Source organism: Mesoplodon mirus, assembly GCF_964341445.2.
Source record: "Mesoplodon mirus genome assembly, chromosome: 8".
NCBI lineage: Eukaryota > Metazoa > Chordata > Mammalia > Artiodactyla > Ziphiidae > Mesoplodon > Mesoplodon mirus.
Window position 1 is genome coordinate 64,805,914 of NC_138984.1, and position 27,923 is coordinate 64,833,836.

At 36.0% G+C, this 27,923-nt stretch overlaps 1 pseudogene across 1 annotated transcript; it reads left to right on the forward strand.

Annotated features, from left to right (window-relative positions):
* Positions 1–3,795: 3,795 nt before the first annotated feature.
* Positions 3,796–4,233, forward strand: LOC309809407 (large ribosomal subunit protein uL24-like; annotated as a pseudogene). The gene has a single exon. The product of its transcript is annotated as a large ribosomal subunit protein uL24-like (transcript).
* Positions 4,234–27,923: the final 23,690 nt, after the last annotated feature.

Here is a 27,923-nt window from a genome sequence, read left to right on the forward strand (position 1 = left end):
CATCATAACTTAGCCTACCCTAACTTAAACGTGGTCAGAACACTTGCATTAGCCTACAGTTCAGCAAAATCATCTAACACAAAGCCTATTTTATAATTAAGTGTTGAATATCTCATGTAATTTATTGAACACTATACTGAAAGTGAAAAAATGGTTCTATGGGTACCGAATGGTCATAAGTGTATCAGTTGTTTCCCCTCTTGATTGTGTGGCTGACTGGGAGCAACAGCTAACTGCCCAGCATCAGGAAGGAAGATCATACCATATATCCCTAGCCTGGGAAAAGATCAAAATTCAAAATTTGAAGTATAGTTTCTACTGAATGCATGTCTTTCTCACCATCGTAAAAATAGAAAAATTCTAAGTCAAACAATTGTAAGCTGAGGACCATCTGTACAACTAATAAGAAGAAAAGTTTGAAAACAAACTACACAGTGCCATAGCCAAGTGAGACTTTGTATAGCTTAAACCTCGTACCCAGCTTAGAAGCAGACTCTTCTCATATGGGAAGAGGCATGTCAAGGCCTTTATAAATACTGAATGACAAATATAAGCAGAGCTTTATCAAAACAAAATAATCAAATAGGACAATGATGCCAAATAAAGGAAGAAAGGGGAAAATAAGGTGAGCTTTTTTTTAAAGAATTAACATTGAAGGAGTGGGAATATATCATTCAATTCATGATTATTCAAAGTTCTTAATGGTGCCAAAATTCTCATAATCCTCTGACTTTTCCCAGAACCTTATTATAAACTTTCTTATGGAGATAAGTGTACTGGATGGTTTCATTTTGTCTCTCCATCCACTCTCCATCCTTCCTGACCTGATCTGTGCCCCGGGGAGGCTGACTTGTATGGACCACATCACTAGATTTGCTTGCCCTCTGGTTTCCCACTGCATCCTGCCAATGAGAGGTTCCAACAGGACATCAGGAAATGGAAGGATGGTGAGGTTGAGTATTTATTCTTCTGCTTCCCTCCATGCCAGACTGCAGGTTAGCAGTGCCTGCGTTCCTCTGCTGAAGGCCACAGCTACTGTCAGCTGATCCTCTCCTGCAGCTGCAGCACAGCTGCCTTCCCTGCTCCCTGGGCCTATAGAAGGTCTAGCCAGGCCCCTCTTGCCAGTTCAACTCTACCTACACCTTTACAGATAGTTCATTCATTAAATTCTCCTCAATTGCTCCTTCCAAGTGAGCCATCTGTTTCAGGGATACTGAGTGATAAAATAAGGAAGAAATGACTCACTCACTGAAAAACTAGTCCTACTAATCCAGTGGATAATAGGCCATTCTCAATTTTGAAATTCTCTCCTTTCTACAAATTCATATTCTCTTTAGAAACCTGCACCAAGGCTTGTCTCTAACATAAACCATTTCTAAACCAGCTGCATGGTTCTACTTCCTAGAAACACTGGCCATCACTTTCCAGTCCTGTTCATTACCCCACTTTTCTACTTTTGGTGTATTTATAAGCCATTTCTAAATTTACTGATGCTTGCTGTAGACTTTTTTTTTTAGGGGTTTTAGTATCTCCAGTGTGGAGATGACTTTTTAAAATCTACTTTCTGTACAAATTCCCTGACCATTTCTAGTATTATATGCTTCTTAAGCAAGAGATATGCAATATTTGTTATTCCAGGAAGCCAATACCTCACTCTCTTAGGGTTTGAATTGGGAAGCAAGGTGGAATATAGGTAATTTTCCTCAAAATATATTCCCCTACACTTTCACTACAAGCAACATATTTACAAATCAGATAGTTCCTCCTTATCTCCAGCACCTCTTAATGCTAGAGGGGCCCAGGACTTCATCTCTTGTCTACATACACTCTTCCCCTGGTAGCTCTCATCTAGTCCCATGACTTTATAGGCCAAGTGAACATTTCTACTTCTAAGCCTAATAGGCGTTTTAATCTTAAATTTTTCCAGTCCAAACTTCTGATCTCCATATTTACCTCCATTCCAAATGTGTTAATGTTGCAGCTTTTCCCTCTCAGTGACTAGCAACTCCAATTTCCTGGGCCAAAAATTTTGGAGTCACCTTTTACTTATCCTTTTTTCCCCACTCCCTACAATAATCCTTCAAGAAGTCATATCGACCCTATATGCAAAAATACATCCAGATTCTAATTACTTCTCACTGCCTCCTCTGCTACCTACCACTCTGGTCCAGGCCCCTGCAATTCACTGTAACAGCCTCCTCACTGGTCTCCCCTGCCTCTGCCTTAGTCCTTCTAATAGTCTTTTCTCAACAGAGCAGCCTGAGTGCTTTCTTTTAAAATCTTAGATCATGTCGTTTTTCTGTTCAAACCTCTCTACTGGATCCACTTTCACTCAGAGTGACACCAAAAGTCCTTACATATAGCCTAGAAGGTTCCTCATGATATAGCCTCTGCTATCTGACCACATCTCCTACTTCACTCTAGACACACTGACCTCCTTGCTTCAGGATAATGTACCTACCATCCCCTTATGGACCTTAAACAATAGACCGCCGGTTATTTCTCCAGCAAAAATGGGTTTATTCAGGATCAACAAAGAATAGCAATTCAGGGTCTGCAACTGTGGTGAGCCACATGCAAGTCCCCCCAAGAAGGAGAGAAGAACTCTTTTATAGGAGGGAAAAGGAAGTTGGGAGGGCTATAGTAACAAAGAGTCCATTGGAGGAATTGAGATTTTGAAGTTATAGTGGCTTTTCATTGAATGAGTTGTGACAGTCTTTCCTTGGCTGAGCTCTTGCCAGGCAAAAGGAAGTTTTCCTCTTCCTGTTGGGCTCTGCTATCATGGTAGGGCATGAGAGCACCCCCTTGACATTTAAAATAGAAAACTGTGTTTTAATTGAGCTTACTGTTTATTAACTTTTACACCCTCTTCCCCTAGGTAGATACACAGCTTACTCTCTAACCTCCTTTAAGTCTCCACTCAGGCATTACCTGCTCAGGGCATAAGCCCCTTTCCAATGTAGTTATCATCATTTGACATATATTTTGCATGCTTATTTTGTTTATTGTCTGTCTTCCCCATAAGAATGCAAAATCTTATATAAATTTAATATTTGTTAAATATTCACCACATATTCCCACCTCTTAAACCTGTGCCTGGCATAAAGACAGTGTACAACAAATATTTGATGAATGAATGAAGGTATATATACATATATTTATTTTTTAAACATAAATCCTTTCACAAAAATAAAGCATTAGAATACCTCAAATAAATTTTTAAAAATCTCATGTGTACAGAGTGTTACTCATGTGTTAGGCTCTGGGTAGTACTTTACAAGTGTGATGTCAGTGAATTTTCATAGCAGATCCTATGTGCAATCACATAAGACCTGTGGTCTTATTATAATAAGACCAATTCTTATTACCACCAACTTACATGTGAGATGTAATATAACTAGTTTAAGAAGTGAAAAATCAGTACATGGGGAATACAGGTTCAGACCCTGACATGTCTGACTCCAGAGGCCATTCTCTTCCTAATATGTCTAAAACATGCCTCTTTAAACTTAGAAAGAAAGTTACCACCAGCAACAGCAACAAAAAAGATTAAACCAAACCTTAATTTTAAAAGGGGCAACTAAATGCCTGACTAGGATTCCAAGTGTGTGAAAATTATAAATCCCAGCTTTTCAAAGGAAAAACACCTAGTAGATCAGGCAAAAGGCTGACCAGAGATTAGAAAGGCAGAACTGCACACTCAAACAAATGAAGAGATTGCAGTTAGAGAAACTTCTCTGAAAACTCCATCTTCACTTCCCTGTTGTGGTCATTACTGAAGCAGCAACAGCCAAAATGAAGTTCAATCCCTTTGTGACTTGTGACCAGAGCAAGAACCATAAAAAAGCATTTCAACTCACTTTCCCACTTTCGCAGGAAGAGTATGTCTTTCCCTCTTTCCAAAGAGCTGAGACAGAAGTACAATGTCCAACCCATGTCCATCTGAAAGGATGATGACGTTCAGGTTGTGTGAGGACACTACAAAGGTCAGCAAATTGGCAAAGCAGTTCAAGTTTACAGGAAGAAATGTATCATCTACACTGGACGTGTGCAGCAGGAGAAGCCAGTGGCACAACTGTCCATGTGGTCATTCAACCCAGCAAGGTGATTATCACCAGGCTAAAAGTGAACAAAGGTTGCAAAAAGATCTCTGGATGAAAAGCCAAATCTTGCCAAGTAGGAGAGGAAAAGGGCCTAAAAAGGTAAGAAACAATTGAGAAGATGTGGGAATAAAGTAATTTATATACAACCTTCATTAATACCTGCTAAAATGAAAAAAAAAAAAAAAAACCCAACTCCCTAACCCTACCAGTTGCCCCATACTTCCACTGTGCAAAAGGATGAGAAATTGTTTCAAGTTCTTGCTTGTTGATTTGCTATCAATTTGGGACAGAAGACTGAGATAATCAAAGACTTCCAGGAATAAAATTAGGGACCTTTTTATTAAACTGTTCTCTTATTTTGGTCTATCATAAAATAGTAGAGAAGGCCTTCCTTTGCCCTTCTGCTGGCCATGTGAAGAAACATGGGCTTGGTTCTACCTCTGCTTTCTCCAAGTCTTTTTCTTTTCTCTGAAACATGCACTATGTTTGAAAACCACTATGTTTTAAAAATAATGCAGAAAAAGACAAAGAGAGGGTAAAAGTCATAGCACACCCCAGAGACAAGGAAATGTTCTTGAGAAGCATTTGCACATAGGTACCTGAAACTTTTCAAAACCACATCAATAAAAGAAAAGGTTACATGAATGACTTTTGAATATTGAAGCTTAAGTATATTAGCAAATCAAAAGGCCTGTGAAATAAGTGAAAACATTTTCGAACATCCCGTATAGTCTCTACATAAACAGATTCTAAAGGGACATTTATATAAGTAATTCACACTTGAAACCAAAAGAAGCCCCCTATTTTTTCTTTTTAACATATTTATTGAAGTATAATTGCTTTACAATGGTGTGTTAGTTTCTGCTTTATAACAAAGTGAGTCAGTTATACATATACATATGTTCCCATATCTCTTCCCTCTTGCGTCTCTCTCCCTCCCACCCTCCCTATCCCACCCCTCTAGGTGGTCACAAAGCACCGAGCTGATCTCCCTGTGCTATGCGGCTGCTTCCCACTAGCTATCTATTTTATGTTTGGTAGTGTATATATGTCCATGCCACTCTCTCACTTTGTCACAGCTTACCCTTCCCCCTCCCCATATCCTCAGGTCCATTCTCTAGTAGGTCTGTGTCTTTATTCCCGTCTTACCCCTAGGTTCTTCATGACTTTTTTTTTTCTTAGATTCCATACATATGTGTTAGCATGCGGTATTTATTTTTCTCTTTCTGACTTACTTCACTCTGTATGACAGACTCTAGGTCCATCCACCTCACTACAAATAACTCAATTTCATTTCTTTTTATGGCTGTGTAATATTCCATTGTATATATGTGCCACATCTTCTTTATCCATTCATACGATGGTGGACACTTAGGTTGTTTCCATCTCCTGGCTATTGTAAATAGAGCTGCAATGAACATTTTGGTACATGACTCTTCTTGAATTATGGTTTTCTCAGGGTATATGCCCAGTAGTGGGATTGCTGGGTCGTATGGTAGTTCTATTTGTAGTTTTTAAGGAACCTCCATACTGTTCTCCATAGTGGCTGTATCAATTTACATTCCCACCAGCAGTGCAGGAGTGTTCCCTTTTCTCCACACCCTCTCCAGCATTTATTGTTTCTAGATTTTTTGATGATGGCCATTCTGACCGGTGTGAGATGATATCTCATTGTAGTTTTGATTTGCATGATGAGAGTATTCCAAGTGCCAGCATCTCTCAGTGCACACAGAATAGTGACTTAAGATGTCAGTTCTTCATGTTATTTGTTCTGAAGTTTCACTGGTTTTATTTTAGAAATAATGTCTCAGAGAAAACTGAAATTTATATAAAACTTATTTAGAATTTTAAAAGCATTTTATATCTTGGCTTTATTTTTAGAGAATTTTGTAGATGAGAGGTAAAATATTGAGATTCAACCAAAGCAGAAACAAGCCAATAAAGTTGAATTTACTAGACCAAATCAGGATTTCAGTACCAACAGGTAAAAATCTACACATTCACAGTCTTTGGTTCCTCTATTGCACATCTTTTATATTCATTGGCATACAGCCCAGTATGATATGATTGTGTATATTTTTTCTAATATGGACAACTTGTGATGTACCTCAAATGAGAAGATTCTTCAACACACCAAATTTTATGTTATTATGGCTAGCTCAGTACTAAGACTTGGGTGACAGCTGCAGCTCTCCAGAAACTAGCACTAAAAGGTGCTAATATCCTAGCAAGCACTTTAAGAAGACCTTAGGTTGTATATATCTAATCTAAGGTTGAACATTGTATATACAAAAAAAAAAAAGTTGGCAGGAATTCAGCAACCAGAAGTCTGTGTTTCCTAGCAAGAGACAGTTGGACAACTCCTCTAAAAGATAGCAAGCTATTACTCAAAAGTCAAACATTTGCTTCTCCATTTACTAGTGAAAATTGCATTCTGTTATCAAATAAAATAAGTGTTATTATTAAAAATTACATGCCCGTCACTAAATGGTTGAGTTCACCTACATATTTGGGTTAACATGTCAAACAAAGAAAACAGGCTTGGCCACAAAGTCAATGAAAGTCGAATAAAAGGCCAAACTAAACAAATGAGACACCATGCCCTGAAGGTCAACAGAGGATATCATTGTTAGGTGAGGAGGGTTTAGTAACTTCAGCAAGGAGGATTTTCTGTGCCCATCACAAACCAAGCAACTCATTTAAGCTACTTAACCACAAATTCTACTGCAAGACTGATGGACAGTTAGTTGCATACAACTGGATTTTTTTCTTTGCCATATTGTATTAAACTCCATTGAAACTTACATGGATATCCTAGAGATATCTTTGAAATTTTTGGTAATAACAATGGTGGTAACAAATAGGTAGTTTTATATTCGTTAATTTTTCAATACAAGTTATATTTACATGTAACATGTGATGACAATTATGATAACTGAGATTAAGATAATAATGGGAGCTTCCCTGGTGGCACAGTGGTTGAGAGTCTGCCTGCCGATGCAGAAGACGCGAGTTCGTGCCCCGGTCCGGGAAGATCCCACATGCCATGTAGCAGTGGGGCCCGTGAGCCATGGCCGCTGAGCCTGCGTGTCCGGAGCCTGTGCTCCACAATGGGAGAGGCCACAACAGTGAGAGGCCCGCGTACCGCAAAAAACAAAAACAAAAACAAAAAAGCAAAAAACAAAACAAAACAAAAAGATAATAATGAATTATTTGTTTGAAAACAATCCTTATTCCAGTAAATTCTTCCTAAAATGATTCTACAGCTTTTGAATACTGGGCATTACCTGGTCTGGTCTAGAGTATCAAAGAGTCCATAATATGTCCATATTTGTCATTCTTGAGATTTGTCAGAAGGAACTTCCATGCACTAAACTGAAAAGCACAATTTCTCCTCCTCCATAGCATCCATTAGGATTCATACAGCTAAGTATTAGGATTACATACCTAGAAAACTCAAGAGATTCAACCAAAAATCTATTTAGCAAGGTAGTGGGGCACAAAATTAATACACAAAAGACAACAAACGGCATGAATATATAATGGATTCAAGTACTCATTTAAAAAAGAAAAAAGATGAAAGGCGCATTAATAAACTTAATAAGAAATGTTAAAACACTACTGGAAAACATATAAGAAATTTTGTACAAAGGGAAGATGTACCTAGTTGGTAAATACCAAAAAGATGTCAATTCTTTCTGAGTTAATTTATAATTTCAACATGAGCCCAATAAGAAAAATATTGACAGTGGGGTTTTTGGAACAAGGCAAAGTGATCATAAAGTTTATATGGAAAAATAATTAATCAAAAATAGGCAACAAAACTGAGGGGAAAAAGGGGCAATGAGGGCAAATTAGCACTATCAGATATTAAAACATAAAAACCTGGACACTTAAATAGTGTGGTGCTGGTTCATCATTAGATAAAATGACTAATAGAATATTATACAAAGTCCAGAAATAATTCCAAGTGCATACCGCAATTCAATATATGAAAAATATAGCATTTCAAATCAGCGGTGAAGAGGTAAACACCTCAATAAATGATGGCAGACTACCTGTGGAGAAAAGATGTTGGATTCGTACCACATACCATACTCTAGTACAACCAGGATACATTTCAAGTGAATGAAAGATGTTCATACAAAATAGAGCATATAAGTATTAGAAGAAGTCACAGGAAGTTCCTTTTTAGTATTTCAGTGGAGAAGGTCCTTATGACTGAAAATCTAGAATGCATGAAAGAAAATAATAAATTTAATGACATATAAAACTATAAACAAAGTCAAAAGGTAAGTTACAAACTGGGAAACTCATTACAGATGAATTCTAATCTCCCTAACATATGAGGAACTACTAGATACTAATAAAAGACCGACCATATAATAGAAAGATAGGCAGAGATATATAATTCAAGTCATAGAAAGAAAATCTAAATGGCCTGTAAACATAAGTAGATGATCAAGTCCACTCGTAAGAAAAGAAATACATATTAAAACTACACTGATATTATCACCTTTCAGATTGGCAATGGTCTAAGAGCTTGATAATACATTTTATTGCTTATAGGAAAACAGGCCCTTTCTTACATTAGGGAGAGTTGAAATTGGTACAACTCTGATGAAAGAAAATTTTGAAGTGTTTATTGAAACTGCATATACCCATTGACTCACAATTGCACTTCTAGGAATTTATCCTACAGATATATTTGCCCACATGTGAAATGACATTATGTGTAACATTATCCAGGCCTGTATTGCTTGAAATAAAAACTAGAAACAACTCACATGCTCATCAATAGGAGACTGGTTAAAAAGTTATTGAACATTTACAGTGTAAAGTACTGCACAGTGACTTTAAAAAAGTGAGGATCTCTCTAGTATTGATCATTAATATGTAGATGTATTGTTAAAAGCAAAAAAAAAGTAATCGATAAAACAGGATATGTTGTATGCTACTTTTTTTTTTTTAAACTTTTTTTTTTTAAACCAATATCCCAATGTGTTTGTGTGAATACGTGTGTATTAATTTATTTATTTATTTTTGCTGTGTTGGGTCTTTGTTTCTCTGCGAAGGCCTTCTCTAGTTGTGGCAAGCGGGGGCCACTCTTCATCGCGGTGCGCGGGCCTCTCACTATCGTGGCCTCTCCCGTTGCGGAGCACAGGCTCCAGACGCGCAGGCTCAGTAGCCGTGGGTCACGGGCCCAGTCGCTCCGCGGCATGTGGGATCCTCCCAGACCGGGGCACGAACCCGCGTCCCCTGCATCGGCAGGTGGACTCCCAACCGCTGCGCCACCAGGGAAGCCCTGTATGCTACTTTTTAAAAAAGATGTATAAAGAAACTCTGCAAGAACATATAAGAAAATAATAACTGATTATGGCACTCTCTGTATGTGTGTGTGTGAGAGCTATGTAAATGGTGGACAGGGTGAGAACAAAACTTTTCACTTTTTCACTTTGTTCCTTTTTACATATTTTGAAAATTTTGAGCTATGTGAACATATGACATTTTAGGGTACAGGACAGGGAAAGACTGTGCCACCCCAGAGAATCTGTTCTGTTAGGGCCCTAGTCATAAGCAACCATTTGCTGCTGGGGAGAGTGAAAGGTCAGTTAAAACTATCTTCTAGCAACAGTAAACAAATGTGACTACATCAAACTAAAAAAACTTTTGCACAGCAAAAGAAACCATCAACAAAACAAAAAGGCAACCTATTGAATGGGAGAAGATAATTGCAAACGATATATCCTATAAGGGATTGATATCCAAAATATATACAGAACTGCTACAGCTCAATATAAAAAAAAAAAATTGAAAAATGGGCAGAGGACCTGAATAAACATTTTTTCCAAAGAAGACAGACAGATGGTCAACAGGCACATGAAAAGATACTCAGCATTACTAATAATCAGGGAAATACACATGAAACCTACAATGAGATATCACTTCACACCTTCACACTGCACTCATCAGAATGGCTATTATCAAAAAGACAACAAATAACAATTATTGGGGAGGATGTGAAGAAAAGGGAACCCTCATGCACTATTGGTGGGAATGTAAGTTAGTGTGGCCTCTATGGAAAACAGTACTGAGTTGTATTAAAAATATGACTATCATATGATCCAGCAATTCCAGCTCTTGGTATTTATCTGAAGAAAACAAAAACACTAATTCAAAAAGATATGTACTCCCATGTTCATTGCAGCATTGTTTACCATAGCCAAGATATGGAAACAACCTAAGTGTTCACCAGTAGATGAATGGATAAAGAAGATGTGGTATATATACAATGGAATACTACTCAACAGTAAAAAAGAAAGAATTCATGCCATTTGCGATAACTAGGATAGACCTAGAGGGTATTATTCTAGTTGAAGTTAAGTCAGACACAGTAAGACAAATACTGTATAATTTCACTTATATGTGGAATCTAAGAACAAAACAGAAACAGACTCATATATACAGAAAAAAACCTATGGTTGCCAGAGGAGAGGGGGCAAAGGATGGGTGAAATAGGTCAGAGGGATTAATAGGTACAAACTTCTTGTTATAAAATAAATAAGTTATGGGGATGTAATGTACAGCATAGGGAATATAGTCAATGATATTATAATAACTTTGTACGGTGACAGATGGTTACTAGACTTACGGTGATCATTTCATGATATATAAAAATATGGAATCACTATGTGTATACCTGAAACTAATATAATATTATATGTCAATTATGATTCAATTAAAAAAACCAAAAACCCACCAAATCAATAAGTAAATAAATAAAACTATCTGCTTCATTGCCAGTGGACTCTTTCTACTAAAAAGTACAACGTCAAAGCTACACTTTGGAAAGAGAACTAAGTAGAATACACTTTTTACTTATTTTTGTTCCTTTACCTGAGAGTAAGGGAATTATGCCCAAATAGAATGTGTGCTCCTTTAAATCTTTCTCTTCTTTTTAATCTTTTCTAAACATACCAAAAAAAAAAAAAAACCCACCAAAATAGACCATTCTGTATTTTCCTTCTCTTCGTCTGCCCAGGCTGCTATAACGAAATGCCACAGACTGGGTAGCTTATAAACAACAGAAATTTATTTCTCATAGTTCTGGAGCCTGGAAGTCCGAGATCAGGGTGCCAGCCTGGCTGATCAAGGGCCCTTTTTGGGTCACAGACTTGACATTGTATCCTCACATGGTGGAAGAGGCTAAGGATATCTCTGGAACCTCTTTTATAAGGATACTAATGCCATTCATGAGGGCTCCACCCTCATGACTTAAGACCTCCCATACAGTCCACCTCCTAATACAGTCACCTTTGAGGGTTAGGATTTCAACATATGGATTTGTGGGGGACACACACATTCAGACCATAGCATTCTTCAGAACATACTTTACACCTTTTAAATCTTATTTTGTAAGCTAAAATTTTCTCTACTTTTGTTGATTGTGCCATTAATCTTGGAGACTCCTCCATTTTGTATACAGAATTTTAAAGTTTTTTTTAAAGATCCATATGGATACATTGTTTTAGTGCAAGTCCATCAAATGAAAAGCATAGTGGAAGAATTATCTTTCAAACTGAATTTATGGGAGTTTCTTTGTACTTAAACCTCACCTTCTATTTGTCACCTCTGATTCCACACCCTGTTTTCAGACTAACATTTTACCAACTTTCAAGGTTATTTCTCTCTGGGCCCTAGGATATTAGCAAACCACCTAATTCAGTTCACTATGAGTCTAACAGTATGCTCTGAATTCTTTTATCTCATCAATAAAGATATGAAGGAAACTATCCTCATGACAGGTTTCCACTAAATATCATTTGATTCACTGTCATCATGTGAATCACTGGAAACACAGTGATGGCTAACTACTCTTTGTAGCTTTGTCAGATTCTTCCATTACCTAGAGGTGGTATAAACCAGACTACTTTAGCTCTTTGAAAACTTCTTCCCTCTTATTGATGAGATGCTGCAGCTGTTAATACTTCCTCATAAATAGATATCCCCAGACCCTAACCTGCCTAGATTGAAACTGATTCTATCTTTTGTCCAGATGTTTCATTGAAGAATACATTGTAGGGTAACTATGACAACACTAGTGTGATAAAAGAAAAGCAAACTCCAATAATCTAGAATTCCCTTCAGCCATTGTTTCAAGGGAGAATTTATAAGACACTTTATGTTGCAACTTGCTTTATGTGGTAAAGATAATATAAAAGAGATATCCCTCTGTATTCAGTTCATTTGTTTTTCTTTTTTTCCTGTGTTTTAGTTTGGTTTCAGGACCAGATTTAGAATAAAAAACAGATTGGTCATTGGGGATAATAATCTTTGAGAAAGCAATTTTAATATTATACAGTGGCCAAAAATATATTTAAAAAATAACTGATAACTGATAATTGTAGAAATTGGGTGATGGATACCTGAGAGTTCAATATAGTATTCCTCTACTTTGGTATATTTTGAACATTTTCTATAACAAAAAAATTAAAATAAGTAAAGCTTAAAGTACATTCTCAATCTCTTTTACCGTGGTGCATCTTATCAGATATCCTCTAAATTACCCTTGGCATCATCCGCCAAACTGGATCTGTGTCCAGAGAGAGAGATTAAAGTATAATTGAGGTGAAATGTACTATTACTTTACGGTATTTAATAATTTGATGAGAAAAGTAGAGAGGTCATAGCAAAGTGGTGGTAATCCCTGAATGCTGGAAACTGGGGCCCACTCAGGTAGGTCATTGATATTGTTTGTATATGTTTAGAGGAAGAAAGAGGGGAACATAGTGTGGATTACACAGGGGTGCTAGGAAGAAATAAGGTTTTAAGAAACTCTAGGTTCAGATGGTAAAGAACATGAAGAAAGAAGGTGAAGAACAAACTCAGGAAGGGCTGATAATGAAAAGCTGAGCTCAGGCAATCTCTGCATATTATCACACATCCAGAATAAAGGAAGGAAGCCTGATCACAGTATTTCTGTGGGTTTGATCCCAGTGACCCTGGACAGACTGAACATTCAGATGCCTACAAGAACTTCAGCTTTAGCCTGAAACTGATCCAGGCAGAAAAGGACCCTGCACCTTCAACGATATGGTTTTCCAAAAAGGTTTATCTGCCCTCAGCTTGAGAATGGGGGTAGACTGAACTAGAAAGAAAAGGCAGTGATTTCAAGGGTTTGGACTCAAGGAGAGAGCAGAAAATGAAAGAACTGAGATTGCTTAAGAGAGACGGCTTACTGTTTTCAGACTGTACTGAGCTAATGAAGCAATATCTTAACCAGTAACTCACTTCATCTATCTATAGTTTTTTCCTAAACTTGTCCAAAAGGATGCTAATATCAGACATGGAACTGAACAGATTGTATATACTGTATTTTGGTAGATATAATGGGAAAGGTATGCTCCAGAGAGGGAAAAGGGTATCAGGCTGTAGAGAGATAATTGGAGGAGAAATCTCTCCCCCCACCCCTTGCATTTTTAAGTGATTGAGAAGGTAACTTTTTTGCTCAAAATGAGGGGCAGAGAAAATCCAGCTAAAGTTGATTTCTGTTTGGGATCTGAGAGTGGCATTTCATCAGCCATTTGGAACTTAATTGCCACAGCATACATAAATTTCTATAGCCCCTTATTCTCTTTATAAATAGCACTTTCTCACTTGTGTGCTATTGTTCATTTGCCTGAAAAGCAAATTAAGGCTTTCTAGTAGCTATCCACAAATGCATAGCAGCTTTGTAGGTCCTGCTTTATTTATTATTCTCATTTGTGATTTCAGAATTTATGTTGAGAATATACTTATTAAACTAGCCAAAGTTAGCTGGCATGCCTATTACTTAAGAAAACATGATTAAACTCTTAGTCATCTTCACAAATCTAATGACCTTTAATGGGGACAAATGCAGATTAAATACCCTAAATAAAAGAAATAGATGTTAGAAATTTACATAAACAGGCAGAATATTATCTGGTAATCATGATATAACTGAAACAATAAAAATAATAACAAAACCTTTATATTGATCACTGACCAGGTCTTAATCAGAGTACTGTTTTCTAGAATAAAACTTCATAGCATAGATAGAATGACAAAACTTCATAGCATAGATAGAATGACAATTACTTCTCCCTTTCTTCCTGACAGGGAGAAGTTCAACCAATATATGAATGTTTAGTAAATGACAGGAGGAAAGCCTAAATGAAGTAGGGAAAAGATCATTAATGTGAGGATAGATCTTAATATTCCTCAAATATCTAGAAATGAATCATAGATTGTGATCAGTCATTCTATGTTTGAGTAGAAGGCTGAAAAAGAGCAGGCTGCAGAAACAGAGACTTAGTATAATCATGGGACAACTTCCTTATTGTAAAAAGTATGTGATATTTTGGGCCTCCCTGGTGGCGCAGTGGTTGAGAGTCCGCCTGCCGATGCAGGGGATACGGGTTCGTGCCCCGGTCTGGGAGGATCCCATATGCCGCGGAGCGGCTGGGCCCGTGAGCCATGGCCGCTGAGCCTGTGCGTCCGGAGCCTGTGCTCCGCAACGGGAGAGGCCACAACAGTGAGAGGCCCGCGTACAGCAAAAAAAAAAAAAAAAAAGTATGTGATATTTTAATGAATTAGCATTGTGAAATCTCATCATAAGGTATGTTTAAGCTGAATGACAAATACCCTTGTATCTCACAGAGAGACTTAAAAGAGGAGGTTTAAAATTCTGTCTATTCCTAGAATCCTGGGATTACCTAAAGAATCAAGGATTAATATCATCTTTTAAGAATGATTTAATAGAGAATTCTAAAACCTTGGGCACCCATCTAATATTGATAAGTTGGTGACTATCAATATTCTAAAAAAATGTAAGTGTGGTAAAGAAGCATAATCATCTAATAATAATACATGAAAAGTATCCATTTTTACTCTGCTATTCACAAATTCTGACTCTACACCTGAGTCTACTCAAGGGAAAATATAACATTTGACCTGCAACTTCAAGAATTGTACAGATGATAAGATATGTGAAAGCAACTTAAGAACTATAGAGCATTGCAGACATATAGGCTTCTGTTATTAGTATAAACAAGAGTATTAAAAACAAATCATTCCTATATCTCAGTGGCACATATATGAATCTCTTAACTCTGAATATGAAACCTTTTACTCTTTGCATAAAACTCTGCAAGGGAATCTATATCTAAGAATTAAAGAAGGGCCTGAGGTTAACCATTTACTTTTATTTATTTTTTAAGTTTTTATGAGAGTATAAATTCATACAGTAAAGTTCACAAAGTGTATTGCTCAGAGAATTTTAGTAAATGAATACACCCATGTAACCACCATCCAAGTCAAGATAATAAAGAACAATATGAACATCCTAGGATATTTCCTCATGCCTCATTCCAGTTAACTATCCCAAAGATAACCACTATTCTGAATTTAATCACTATAGACTTATTTTAACTGTTTTGGAAGTTCATATAAATGAAATCATATGGTATGTACTCTTTGTGTCTGGCTTCCTTGGCTCAACCTTATTTCTGTGAGAGTCATAGTTGTGGTTGTATGAGCAGTTGTTCATTATTTTTGTTGCTGTATATTATTTCACTTTAAGAATACAGAAGCACTTTTGGAATGGCACTCTGAAAATCTCCTCTCCTATAAAAGCAATGAGAACACTATTAAAAATTGTCAAAATCAAATTCTTCAGACGTCTGGAAATAAACCAAAGATTTACAGAAATCTGAAGAGCATTTATTCAAGAAAAACAATTGAATTTTGATAAAACAGTGAGCTTTGTGACATTTTAACTTGCCCTATTTTGATTTCCCTCTCCCCAGATCCAAGGTAGCCTTGAAAATAAGCAGCCTCACACCATAGTAGCTGTGAAAAGCACCCTAGTAGACACTGAAGAGGGCAGAATGGATTTGGAACTCCCCGAAGTCCTCAGTCAATTGTCACTATTTGACCTGTCTGGAAGCTTCCTGGAAAAGCCCCATTCATGAGGCTTGTCTTTATTTTACCTAACCCAGAGTTTGCTTGATGAGGAGAGCTCTATCCCCAGGGCACTGTCAAAAACATTCAGCAGCAATTGTTTAACATCATAGCTGTTTAAAACAGAGATACCATTTGAGAAAAATAAGTGGCTTGCCAAAAAATGTAAAAGGGAACTATGGAAAATAGATGTCCATAGTGGGCTTTGGAAAGCTCCAGCATATTCCTGGGTATCTAGAAGGCCACATGCATGTGCACGACTGTGTGCATGCCCCAGAAAGACCAGGGAAGGCCCTATTCTCTCACCACTAGCACAACCAGAGGCCCTGTGCAAATAGGAAATGAAGGCTAAGGCAGACATAAAATGCCAGAGCACTGAAGGCATGCCCCAACACAAACACACACAGATCCTCTTGGAAAAATCTTGGACACATTGTTTCAACACACTTAAAGAGATTAACTTGGGAATGATAACAACAACAAACACCAACAACAATAAACCCTGGAAGGAGGGGATTTTAATTTATGAAGTTAGCACATTATATTATATAAAACTCCAGTTTCAACAACAGCAAAACAAATTACAAGACTTGCTAGGACAGGAAAGTATGGCCAATACACAGGGGAAAAAAGCAGTTAATGGAAACTACCTCTGAGGAATCTCAGATGTAAATCTTACTAGGCAAAGAATTTAAATCAGCTACCGTAAACATGTTTAAAGAATGAAAGGCAATCATAGCTAAAGAATTAAAGTATGAGAAAGATGGCTCATCAAATAGAGACTTTCACAAAAAGATAGAAATTACATATATATATATATATATATATATATATATATATATATATACCAATTAGAAAATTTGGAATTGAAAAATACAATAAACAAAATGAAAATTTCACCAGAGGGGCTCAAGGTCAGATTTGAGCTGACAGAATAAGAATGGGCAAACTTGAAGATAGGTCAAATAGAAATTGTCCAGTCTGAGAAACAGAAATTTTTTTCTTAATGAAGAAAAATGGACAGAGCCTCAGAGATCTGTGGAACACCATCAATAATACCAACATATGCATAATAGGAGTCTCAGAAGAAGAGAGAAAGAGATACAAAAAATATTTAAAGAAACAATGACCAGGGCTTCCCTGGTGGCGCAGTGGTTGAGAATCTGCCTGCTAATGCAGGGGACACAGGTTCGAGCCCTGGGCTGGGAGGATCCCATGTGCCGCGGAGCAACTAGGACCATGAGCCACAACTACTGAGCCTGCGCGTCTGGAGCCTGTGCTCCACAACAAGAGAGGCCACGATAGTGAGAGACCCGCGCACTGCGATGAAGAGTGGCCCCCACTTGCCACAACTAGAGAAAGCCCTCGCACAGAAACGAAGACCCAACACAGCAAAAATAAATAAATAAACTCCTACCCCCAACATCTTCTTAAAAAAAAAAAAAGGAAACAATGACCAAACCTTTTCCAAATTTGATACAAAATATTAATCTATAGGTCCAGGAAGCTCAACAAACCCAAAGTGTGTTAAACATAAAGAGATTAACCCATTTACACAGACAAATCATATTGTCAAACTGTCAAAAAACAAAGATTACAAATGTATTTTTGTTTGTAATGCTTTTATTTCGCTGTATGAATTAAAAGATATACACATAAATTATAAAACCACATTGATGGACTTAATATATACAAATATAATTTGTATGACAATAATAGCACAAAAATTGGGGTGGGAAAATGAACTATAGTGGAGCAAAGTTTTTATACATTATTGAAATTAAGTTGGTAATAATCTGAAGTAGATTGTTTTAAGTTAGTATGCTAATTGTAATTCCCAGGGCAACCACTAAAAAAAAACAAAACAAACAAAAAAAACCCTCAAAATAATGTAATAGAATAAACAACAAGGGAATTAAAGTAGTACACTAGGAAATATCTAACAAAAAAGAATACAGAAAGGGAAAAAAGGCATAAGACAGAACACAAAAAACGAAAAGGTAAATGAAATCCTACCTTACCAGTAATTACATTAAATGTGAATGAATTAAGCATTTGAATCAAGATAGATATCGGCAAAATGAATTTTTAAAAAATGATCCAACTATATGCTGTCTATAAAAGACATGTGTGATTCAAAGAATAAAAAGGTTGAAAGTAAAAGAATAGGAAAAAAATCTCTTTGGTTACTGTAACCAAACAGACCTAGTAACCAAAAGAGACCTAGAGTGGCTATACTAATATCCAACAAAGTAGATTTTAAGACAAAAACAGTTACTAGAGACAAAGAAGGGCATTTTATAATAATAAATGAGTCAATCCCCCAGAATGGCATAACAATTTTAAATATATATGCACCTCACAGCAGAGTTCCAAAATACATGAAGAAAAAACTTGTGGAATTCAAGAAAGAAACAGACAATTCAAAAACAACAGTTTGACAGAAGTAGAGTTACAGATGTAGAAAACAAACTTATGGCTACCAGAGGATGGGGGGAGGGGTAAATTGGGAGATTGGGATTGACATATACACACTACTATATATAAAACAGATAACTAATAAGAACCTGCTATATAGCACAGGGAACTCTACTCAATACTCTGTAATGGCCTATATGGGAAAAGAATCTTAAAAAAAAAAAAAGAGTGGACGTGTAGATGTGTGTGACTGATTCACTTTGCTCTATGCCTGAAACTGGCACAGCATTGTAAATCAACTATACTCCAATAAAAAATTTAAAAAAAAACAACAGTTTGAGACAGTGATATCCTACTTTCAATAATGGAGAGAGAAGATCAACAAGAAAATTGAAAAGTGCATGACAGTATAAGACAACTAGGCCTAAAATACATCTATAGAACACTCCACCCAACAACAGCAGAATTCACATTCTTCTCAAGTGCACGTGGAATAATTCTCTAGGATAGACCATATGTTAGGTCATAAAAGAAGCCACAATAAATTTAAAATGATTGAAATCATATAATATGTGTCCTTTGGCCACAATGTAATAATATTAAAAATCAATAATAGAAGGAAATTTGAGAAGCTCATAAATATGTGAAAATTGAACAACATACTCCTATATAATAAATGGATCAAAAAATCGCAAGGAAAATTAAAATATACTTTGAGATGAATGAAAATGAAAACACAACATGCTAAAACTTATGGCATACAGTAAAAGAAGTGCTCAGAGAAAAATTTACAGTTATAAATGCCTAGATTAAAAAAGAAGAAATATCTCAAATAGCCAAAACTTCCATCTTAAGAAACTAGAAAAAGAAGAGCAAACTAAATCCAAAACAAGCAGGAAGGAAAAACAAAGATTAGAGAGGAAATAAATAAAGTAGGGAAAAAATAGAGAAAAAACAACAAAACTAAAGATCGATTATTTGAAAATATCAAAAAATTGGCAATCCTTTAGCTAGATTGATCAAAACAAAAAAAGAGAAAAAGAACTGAGAAAGAAGACTCAAATTACTAAAATTAGAAATGAAAAATGGGCCATTTGTACCAATCTTACAGAAATAGGAAAGATTATAATGGAATGCTATGAACACTGTATGTCAACAAATTAGACAACCAAGATGAAATGAACAAAGTATTAATACTAGAAAGACAGAAACTACTGAAACATTTTTATCTGTAATATCATTATTTACATATTTAAGACTTTATTATTATGTAAGTTATATTAAAATTTAAGTTTATAATCTTGTTGATCCCTTTATCATTATGAAGCACTCATTTTTTTCTCTAGTAATACTTTTTGCCCTAGAGTTTCTTTGCCTGGTATAAGTATAATTACATTGTTTTCTTTTGGTTATTATTTCATATTATATTTTTCATAACTATTACTTTATACATGTAAGAGTCCTTATATTTCAGGTGTATCTCATAAGGTGCATACAATTGGTTATTGTTTTTCTGTCCACTTTGACCATCTTTTTCATTTAATTGGAGTGTTAATCCAACTAAGTGTAATTATTGCTGTATTTGGATTTAAATCTACCTTCTTACTATATGTTTCCTATTATACCATCTTCTTTTAGATTAATCAAGCGTTTATTATTCCATTTGCCACATCTATTAGATTATTAGTTATATATTTTTTATTTTGTTGGTTATCATCAATAAGAGATTCCAACATTCATCCTTTGCTTGTTACAGTCTACCTTAAATTAGTACATTTACACTTCTCCGATAACACTTTTAGTGTTGTCATCTATTTTAATCCTGCATATATATATATATATATATATATATATTTTTTTTTTTTTTTTTTTTTTTTTGCGGTACGCAGGCCTCTCACTGTTGTGGCCTCTCCCGTTGCGGAGCACAGGCTCTGGACGCGCAGGCTCAGCAGCCATGGCTCATGGGCCCAGCTGCTCCGCGGCATGTGGGATCTTCCTGGACCAGGGCACGAACCTATGTCCCCTGCATCAGCAGGTGGACTCTCAACCACTGCGCCACCAGGGAAGCCCCTGCATATATTTTAAATCCTGCATATATTTTAAATCCTATAATGCATTACTACTATTATTTGTATAGATTTACTAATTTACCCTTCCCTGTGTTCTTAATTTTTTTCCTGCAGTTCCATGTGTAAACCTGAAAAAAATTCCTTTAGATTTTTTTTTACTATAGATCTGTTAGCAGCAAATTCTCTCTGCTTTTGTTTGTCTGAAAGTGTATTTATTTCACATTCTTTTCTGATGGATATTTTGTGAGTATAGAATTTGGGGTTGGGAATTACGTTCTTTCAGAACTTTAAAGATGACATTCCATTGTCTTCTGGATTCCATAGTTTGTATCGAAAAGTCAGACTTAAATCTTATTTTTGCTCCTTTGAAAGTAATGTATACCTATATTTTTTCTCTGACTACTTTCAACATTTATTTTTATCATTGTCTTTCAGATGTTTGATTATGATGCTCTAGGTATAGCTTCCTTGTATTTCTCCTGTGGTGTTGTGGAGCTTCTTGAATTTATGACTTCCTGTCTTTCATCAGTTTTCTAAAAGTAGTTGCCAGTAGTATTTGAAATGTTGCTTTTGTTCAATTCATGCACTTCTATCCTTCTGGGACTCCAAGTACAGGTATATCAGACTTCTAAACTCTTTTCCACATAGCTCTTATTCTCCTGTATTTTCTACCTCTTTCAATCTCTATATTTAAATTTGAATAATTTTGACAGCCTTCTCTCTTAGTTCACTATCCTTCTCTCTAATGTGCCTAATCCACTAAAAACTCATCTTTCAATTTGTTTTAGTTCTTGTAATTTCTTGTTCTAGCATTTCCATTTGGTCCTGTTTTTTATATACTTGGTAATTTTTAAATTGTATGCTGAACATTGTGTGTAAAAAAATTGCAGACTCTACATAAAGTTATCTTTTTCCAGAAAGGATTTAATATGCCCCAGTCATGTAATGTATGGACTTATTACATTACTCCAGTGGATGCTGGATTTCAGACTTTTAGCATCATCAATTTCCAGTTTGTTCTAACTCTTAAAGCATAGCCTTTAATTTTTAAGGAGTAGACTTCTTGGATTCTCTTATGAAATCCCGAGGTGTTTACTTGGGCTCTTGCACCTTGATGGTCTCTAAATTTTCATCTTTGTCTCCCAAGGTCTCCAAGACTGCCAAAAATCTCTGCTCACTCTTTAACCTCCAAGCTGTTCCTCTGCATTTTACCCTGCACGGTTTAAGAGTCAGCACATGCCGTAAGGGGAAATCACACAGAAGTCTGGGCTTCCTCCTCTCTAATTTTTTCAACTTCTGGATCTTAGTCTTTCAAATCCTAATTACCCTGTTACACTCAAGCTTTAACATCTGTTTCCCTACTCCAGTGAGACTGCTATAAGCCCAGGATGACACTTTCTTAGCCTGTATTACCCATGCCATGAATCTGCAAATATATAAGTGAACATTTGAGGTGAATGTGGAGCTCAATTTATTATAGTTTTCTCTTCTCTGGGATCTTGGTCCCTCCAGTGCTGGCTTCCTTAGTTCCTGTCTAGTGACTTCAAACCATTGTTGTATATACTTTTAAATAGTTGTTCTCAATAGGAGAGTTAAAGTAGTATAAGCTATTCTATCATAGCCAGAAGTGGAAGTTGAACCATTTACTTTCAATTTGCAATTTTCCTTAATCTCTACTTTCAACATAGTCTTCTTATTTGTGGCTTTAAAACTGCAGAGTTAAAATTGAGTCAGAAAAATTATGTACCTGGGTGGACTTGAAGTAAGAAAAATGAGTCAGGAAAGCATCTATTCAAATATTAAATAAAATTTGTACAGTTGCTTTTTTTCTATGATTAGCCTAAATCACAAAGGGAAAATGGATTCCTGAATTATGTAGGTGTTTATCTAATATTGAAGATTCACTCTTCTCTGTATCGCAGGTCGAATGTCAGTGCTGAAAAATAAAATCAAAACATCTTTCTGGTTTTACAAGTACAAAATTTAATGCCTTTTAATGACATATATTTTGCACTACTTTTTGAATATATAATGTATATTTCCTCCTTACAAAAAGATGAGATTGACAGTTTGGTGGGTAATTTTTTTTTTTTTTTTAAGTGAGAGAAGTAGTTCTCTCTACTATGTAGCATAGGTCTTCTGGATGGAACATGCTCCACTTAGAGCTTTGTTTCCTGCTTGGAGGGACAATTAATATGCCTACTACTTGAGAAACAGCATGGCTCATTGGACTAAGCTTTGAGTCAGTAGTTCGGAGTTATAATCCTACTTCTGCTACTGATTCAATTTGTGCCCCTGGGCAAGCCATTTAACATTTGTATTTGTTCACCTGAAAAATGGGATAAAATTATCACTTATTTCCTAGAGTAGCTAGTAATAACTGATTTTGAATACGAAGAAGTGCATATATTTTGACCAGTTAAGATTACTACAAACATTCCTACAATTAAGTTTCCCCTAAAGCCTCAGTACTGCTTTGATTAAAATTCTTCTGATCTAAGTTAAAATGAAGCACAATAAAGTGCAGTTAAGTGTTTTACCTAATTTGCATGCTTAAACAGGTAGGAAAATCCAGTGTAGTTTAGCCTGAGAAAACAAATTATTTTTAAAATAGAGAGGAGAATAATCTTTCTTCCCCCCACTGTTTTTTTTAATTGTAAGAAGTATTATATATTATACACATGTACTATTCCCTATTGCCAAATTGCAAAAATTCACATTTACACACAATAATAACAATAAACTCATATCTATCCTTTTCCTTTTCTTATTTATAATTCTTCAGAAATAGAGTTTTAATAATAATTATTCTTAAATTTTATGATAATTTTATCTCAGCATGGATTGTTTTAAATGCTCTAACCATATTATAAAAGGGAAATATCAGATCACTCCTTTGCCTGGTGCTTTATCTTACTTTGCAGAGTCTATGCTTCTGATAAAAATATGAAAATTGAATTTTTTTGTATACAGAGAAATTTAAAATATACTTGTACTTTGGAAAAGTGTCATTGAAAAGGAAGCCTTAAAAAGAATGCTTTTAAATACTTAATAAATTATCCTCAATTTATTTCATAAATTTGAATTTAATATAAAATAGAAGGCAATGAATTGTGTCTTTACCATGTGCCACCTTTTAACTGGTTCTAATATATTTGTAGTTTTTCTGAGACTCAGTTTTTTTTTCTTATTATGAAATGGTAATAATATTATCAAGGCTACCTGCTTCATAAAGTTGTAATGAAAATTAAGTAAGAATGTGTATGAAAACACATTAAAAACCATTGATCTTGTTAGAGATAATGTTGAAGAATGCTGTCATCGAACAGCCTTCACGTAACATTCCTGAATTCTTGAAGTCTTAATGTTTTACTTTCCAGCCTAATCTTTGTCCCCATTCTAGGTGGTTTCAATATCCTTGCAAATGACCCATCCAGCTCCCTGGAGGCTTTGATATCCAACTTTTTCATCTCTTCATTGCCAGTGACCATTTTCTTCTATCACTGCAGTGGTAAATCCCTGGCCACTGTCGTCACCAGATATGACTCCCCTCCACACATTGAATTCTATTCTTGGATTATCTCTCCTATTCTTCTCACTCACTTGCTTAAATATCTGCCTGGAAGCAAGGATTCCTCTGAATGGTGTCAGCCTTCTAATCCATTACACGTATCACTTCTTTCTATCCACGACAGCCTCTTCTATGCTATACTTTCTTCTTATGAGACTCAAATTCCATTATTCCTTGTCCCAATGACTCCCATACAACTACCATAACTTCCTTGTTCCTCTCTTCCTCAAATCCAACCATTGAAGAACTCATTCATCTGCCTTCTCTGTGGTGCCAATAACTATGTGTTCTGGGAAATAACCACACACAGCTGGGCAGACTGGAGTCGTCATAAACATGTTCTCCAACCTCAAATGGGTGCTCAAGTCTGGCAATTCTACTATAATGCTTCTCTCTCCAACCTCAATGAGGACTATTTTGTAACTTTTTATCATGCCCCTTCCACTTTAAGCTGAAAACCTTGCTTTATATTTCAGGGAATTTAGAGCTCTCAGCTGAGAATATCATCACCCTCCAGTGTCAAGTTGTACAAACTCACTGGCTTCTGCTTGCCCTTTCTTCTTCCTGCCTGCCTCAATATGGCTTCTGCTGAAACTGCTGTCAAGGAGAGCAGTTCTCTCCATGATGCCACATGCAGTGGACCCTTATATTTTTACTCTTCAATTTACTTATGTCTCTATAGATTTCAATACTGTTTCTAGTTCCCTTTTACAAAAGACTTTCATGTATGACATCTGTCTCTCTCTTGGTTTTTATCTCATCTCTTTGGCTTTTTCATTACTTTTTCATCCCCTTTCCTGGCTTTTAATCCTTTACTTGCTAAATTTCTTTTCTCTGTCCACTCTTTATTTAGATGCTCTAATTCATTTCCATGGCCTTAGATACCATTTGTGTGCTGACTGTTCCCAAATTTGTATCTGTGAGACTGCATGTTCTTCCAAACTTCAGTCACCTACATCCAATTGCTTGCACTACATCTCCATTTGGATGTCTCACAGGTGTCTCAAATCTAACATTTTCAAAATTGAAATCTTTCACTATTTATCTCTTTACTCCCTTCCCTATCATATATCTCTCCCCCTAAACCTTGCCCAACTCAACAAATGAAACTACCTCTGCTCCTTTGCTCAAGAAAAAAAGTAGGAGTCATCCAATTCGTCGGCAAATCCTGTTGATTCTGCTTCCAAAATATATCTTGAATCTGCCTGCTTCTTTCCATAATAGTTCGTGGTACCATAATGTCTTGCCTGACTTACTGCAACATCCTTCTAACTAGCTCTCTGCTTTCTTTGGTAATTTCTTGCAACCTGTTCTCTATACAAGAGCAAGAGTGATCTTTTCAACATAAACCAGACCATGTAACTCCCTTACTTAAAATCCTCCAATGGCTGGACACTTCACTTTGAATAAAATACAAGAACTTTACTTTGGCCTATAAGATCTTGCAGTCTGGGGCCTCTATCCCTCTGTCTCCTTATTCATACCACTCTTTCACTGCCAGAAGAGCCTCCTTTCAATTTCTTCAACGTATCGTAGGTTTTGTACATACTGTTCCTTCTTAAATAGCTCCTCTCATAGCTATCTCTTTTTCATCTTGTAGGTTTCAGTTTAAATGCCACTTCCTTAGTCAGTCCTTCCTGAATCATTCTCTTATATAAGCCCCTTTTTCCTATCCAGTACTACCATTCTTATTCTTTATCTCAACATCCTGTCAATTTTTAGAAATAATCCTTCCCATTTGACAATTATTTGTTTACTTGCTATTTTTCTGTCTTCCTTATGATACTGTAAGCTCAGTGAGGGCAGAGACTATATACATTTCATTTATCACTATACAATCCTAGCACAAATCTTGTAGCTAATAATTACTTGTCAAATAAATGAATATCACAGATGAAGATGGACAATGTAATGAAAATGACTGATTCTTATGCAGTCTTGCATTATAGAATATTTTAGGACTATAGCATCAAAGCTTTATTTAATATTTTAAGCATTTGTCAAAATGGTTGAAGGGCACTGTTTTCGAGAAAGAGTGTTGGGTATATAGCCTATTCTCTACTTCAGTGCCTCTCAAACTGTATCTGGCAAATTTCCAATCTATGAGACTTTTGTAAAATACAATAACAGTGAATTACTAAAAACATGAACTATAAATAAAAACAAAATATAAGCTCACTTATTTTTATTATTACCTTCAATTGTAGTAAAATTATTCTGTCAAGTTTCTACAAAAATTAAACAGTTGTTGTCAATGTCTGTACTAGTCTCATTGAAGATCAGTAACAAACAGTTTGAGGTTAACACTAGTTTGAGAACTGCACTTTGAGCAGTTTTGGTTTACTCCAACTTGAATGTCTTAAGTCATTGGCATTGGGTTAGGTAGGGTACCTCAAAGTCTCAACTATTCTTTGTTATAGAAAGAATAGTTGAAAACTATCAGAAATAAAATAGTTAGAATACCAAGCAATAAAATAGTTGTAGCATTTATAAAAGTTATAAAATTTAGAAATAAAATAGTTAGAAAACTATTAGAAATAAGATAGAAAACTAAGTCCCTGTGGTCATGAGTATAAATTGGAGGATGGGCAAAAAAAAAAAACCAACCTTCCCTGAATTAAGCCTGTTCTATTTCCCACATACTTACTGGATTTTGAACAAGTTGCTAGCGGGAGAAAAAGTCAAATGTTACCCTTGGGATGTTACAGAAAAACCAGTTGGTTGTTGAGATTTTATTACTAGCTGGGTTGGTAGAGCCTTGTAATCAAAGTGCTGGATACATTATTTCCATCACAGCTAGTTTCTCTGAACTCTTCTAACTCACTTTCCTGACCTAAAATATTCTGTCTTAATGTTTTATCCCTTAGCCATTCCCACATCCTTATAACAGTACCAAAAGCTAGGATATAGGGAGTTTTCTTCCCACCTTGAGCATTTAGAGTGTGAAGGATATTCATGGACGATACGCTGATTATTATCTGCCTTCCTTTGACTTACCAAGTTACTAAATTTCTTCCCCTTATATTATGCCTTACAGCTTAGGTATATAAGAAATTCATTACTTGTGCCACTTCAGGAATGTCCATGTTATCTGAACATAGGAGTAGATCTTTACAGTAGCTGAAAGCAGCAGAAATACTTTAAAATCCTTCATCTAAGAGGAATTCAACATCCCTCATACTCCAAAGGGATTTTGTCACCTTCCTGAAGATGAAGGAAGAGAGATTTGGCATGTCTTGCTTATTTGTGGCTGTTGGTATATCCAAAGGCAGGTGAATACCTTAAGGTGAATTTCCTCATGATATATGGCATACTATCCAATCTCAAAGGCAAGGTCAATTCCAGCCCAGTTCAATTCCAGCCCTACCTTGGAGCTGAAGATTTAAACTTAATCTATACATTTTTGAGCCATGTGAATTTCAAGCATAGGAAGAAATCAACTTTTGTTCTGGAAGCAGTCTATGATACTCATTTACCTCTGTTTCCTCATCCAGCTAACACACACTTGAATCTCTAGAGTAAATTGGCTTCTCGAGAGTCTTCCAGCTGGTAATAACTGGAAGTTCAATTGAACTTCTGTCAAGACTCTGGACTTGAAATTCTGGCATTGGGACTTCCCTGGTGGCACAGTGGTTAAGAATCCGCCTTCCAATGCAGGGGACGTGGGTTCGATCCCTGGTCGGGGAACTAAGATCCCACATACTGTGGGGCAACTAAGCCCATGAGCCGCAACTACTGAGCCTGCGTGCTCTAGAGCCTGAGTGCCACAACTAGAGAGAA